This window comes from Lissotriton helveticus, chromosome 12, assembly GCF_964261635.1.
Source record: "Lissotriton helveticus chromosome 12, aLisHel1.1, whole genome shotgun sequence".
Lineage (NCBI taxonomy): Eukaryota > Metazoa > Chordata > Amphibia > Caudata > Salamandridae > Lissotriton > Lissotriton helveticus.
In genome coordinates this window covers 366922343-366925562 of record NC_136073.1, presented here as the reverse complement: position 1 = coordinate 366925562, position 3220 = coordinate 366922343, and the positions used below count along the sequence as shown (strand labels likewise).

Below are 3220 nucleotides of genomic sequence, written 5' to 3'. Positions count from 1 at the left end.
ATAACACTTTAAAAAAAGTGACAAGGGTGGATTGTTAAGGGATGTCACTTCTACCCTTTTTTATTTAAATGAAATGGAGCATTTGGGCAAGCTACAATTGTGCATAGTTGCACTCCACCTTCCTCTGGTATATGTACTTTACCGTGTTGTATTTGATTTATAAAGTGCAGCCGTGCCAGATAAACTTGAGCTTCAAGGCCCGAACAGATAAAACACAAATAACACGTACAAATTACAACTTATATATATATATATCAACATTAAAACCAGGATCATAAAATCCCAAGTACACCATAAAGTTTTACAACGCAGTAAAAAAATACTCAACTTCTTAATTCAAATTATAGGAAACGCAATGAAATCGTAGTTTAAGCAGAAACGCTTTCAGATTGGATTTAAAACTAATGAAGTACAGTACGGAGTATGTGCGGGTCGGTTTCACAGTGTCGCACCTGCCACTTATAATCATTTGTCCACAAGCGTTACACACCAGGAATCACAAGATAGGGATCCCGTGAAGAAGGAAGTGGTCTCGCAGCTTTTTTTAAACAAAACAAGTCAAGTCACTCAAGTATTTTGAAGCAAGCACTTGAAGTTGCTAAACCTATCAAGAGGTCTTTCATTTAATAAGGGATGCTACCTCCAGCCCAGTTCATTAGGGTTCCAGGGCCTGTATTAGATAAAGACCCCTGGGGGGGGGGCAACAGACATGTGCAACCGCTTTCTGAGCCCCAGCGCACCTTGATATTACAGAAGGGGCTGCAGATGCTTGCGTAGCCCCATCTGTATAATAGACGCTACTACATATATAACGCCCACACCATCCCTCATTTGCCATGGGGAGTGACCCATGCAAATAAGGGAAACACTTAGCCTTTGCAGGATCCCCATGGTCCCTGCAGGGGACCCCATAGGAGGGCAGGCCCCGTAGTATCTCGGAGGACGCAGCAGCCAGCGCATCCGGGAGTGGGCAGTGCGAGGGTCAGGGGAGAGGGGCGGGGTTACAGGTATATAGGGGAGGCCCCTCCTCACACGCGCCCTCTTTGTCTGCTGCCCCCTCTCCCGCCAGGTCGCATCCTTTGCTGCCACCAGGCTCTTCCAGCCGCATCGGCTGTAGCCAGTCCCCCCCACCCCGTCCAGGTCCCTAGATCCCCCACCTTTTGTCATCTCCCCTCCCCTCGTCGTGGCGTGGAGCATCGTCGGGAACGAGGACCGGCCCCGGGCCACCGCAGCGTCAAGTAACTTCGGGAGCGGGGTAAGCGTGCCCTCTTCGCCTCCCTGGGCCCGAGTGGTACGGGGCTCCGTGGCATAGCCCACGGTGAGGTTGAGGCCCGGGAAAGGTTCGGTCGTGCCATCGTGCAGGGGGGGGTGCATTGATAGTGGCCACCTTGGGAGGGGGGATGTGAGCAGGCAGAGAGAGCGTGGGGATATGGCGAGGAGTCGCCCGCGGTGGAATTGTCCGGGACAGCAGGCGTTCCCGACGCTCGGGCCTATTCCTTGCACGGGACTTCAAATTCGTTCTTTGAGGGGTATTGAACTCTGGTCAAACTATAAGCCTTTCTTGTTGAGCATTTGTGACAATGATTGCCCGACGCTGATTTCCGAGCTCGTTACTATGGGAAATTTTAGCCTTCGTTGGGTTTGATGTACAGTCCCTCAATATGAAGCAGTTCTACGAGTAATGCGCTTTCACTCGATGGGTCGATACAAACAAATTGTTGACCTGTGACCCTGTGGCCATAATACATACAAATTGTGGGCCCGTCCGCCGCCATGTTGACCTGTGACCATGTTGCCTTAAATAAAATTGTGGACCCGTCCGCCGCCATGTTGACCTGTGACCATGTTGCCTTAAATAAAATTGTGGGCCCGTCCGCCGCCATGTTAACTTATGACCATGTTGCCTTAAATAAAATTGTGGGCCCGTCCGCTGCCATGTTGACCTGTGTCCATGGTGCCTTAAATACATACAAATTGTGGGCCCGTCCGATCTGGGCTTTCTTTGACATGAATGCCTTTGTCTTCATATACATCCTTTATAACGCAATACTTTTGTTGTCCAGCACTGCACTGCAGTACGCATGTTGTGAGCGGGTGTGCGGGCTAAGATAATGCCCTTCGGGCAGCTTGTGTTTCAGGCAGCCTGCCGGCACCCGACGTCCACGGAATTGCCGAATTTCCTGTTAAGCGTCTAGTAACTAGGTGACGAGGGGAATAGGTAACACGCTAATGCTACATTGCGTCCGGTCAGAGCGCTCTGCGAAGAACGATTTTCGTTATCATGCCATGTCCTTTGTTTTCCCCTTCGATAGCTCAGTTGGTAGAGCAGAGGACTGTATATCCTTAGTCCGCTGGTTCAGATCCGGCTCGAAGGATTTTTTTAACCCAAGTTGTACAGGGCTCCGTGGCTGTGACCACGGGGAGGCACGAGGTCCGTGTAGAAGTCGTGAGCGTGTTGTCGTGCGAGCTTGGGGGCAGCAAGAGCCGGAGGTTGGGTAGTGTGGGGCCCAGCATGATTGATTGGGTGCGGGGCATGCAGGCTAGCTCGCCATGCCGGTCGGCACAAGATGGCTCACAGCGCCCTCCCCTTGGGTGCGGGCAGAGGGGGGTGTCGGTTTAACGCCAGACCCCCCAGCCTATCACTGCGCTCGCGGGTTGGTGGGTCGCAATAGAGTGTTTTAATGTGGACCGAGCCGGTTTAAGCGCGTGGTGCAATTGATGAGTGGGGAGCACATGGGTTTAGGAGCCCGGCAGTATACTCCGATGGCAGGCAGAACAGGGTTCGATTCCCGGACTGGCAACGAGTATAATTAAGGGACATCAATGATTGTCCTTTCTGCCACGGGGCCCCGCCTTTAGCAACTTTGCGCCGGGGTTTAGGGCCGTGATACTGTTGAATACTCACGGAGATCTTGCCCGGAACTACTTTAGCATGTCGGGCGGCCTGCATTTACTTTATATGCTAAATTTGTCGGGTAGGATGTATTTATACAGGACCTTGATGGTGGATAAATAGACGTTTTAGGCCAACGGCAAAGCATCCCGGAATGGCATTGGGTGCAGTAAGCAAAGAAACCGGGTAAACACAATTCGCCGTGACGCCTAGGGGGTGGACACGCTATCCGACCTCTTCCTGCCGGACGGGCGTGCTGCCTGAATCGCCATGCGGGTCTCGCATGCAAGGGGAGGAGGTGGCCTAACGGCTAGGGCGCTGGACCTC

The 3220-nt window shown here is 52.1% G+C and overlaps 1 non-coding gene across 1 annotated transcript; it reads left to right on the top strand.

The window, feature by feature from the left end:
• Positions 1 to 2302: 2302 nt before the first annotated feature.
• Positions 2303 to 2375, top strand: TRNAY-GUA (transfer RNA tyrosine (anticodon GUA)). The gene has a single exon. It is a non-coding gene; the product is annotated as a tRNA-Tyr (tRNA).
• The last annotated feature ends 845 nt before the right edge of the window (positions 2376 to 3220 follow it).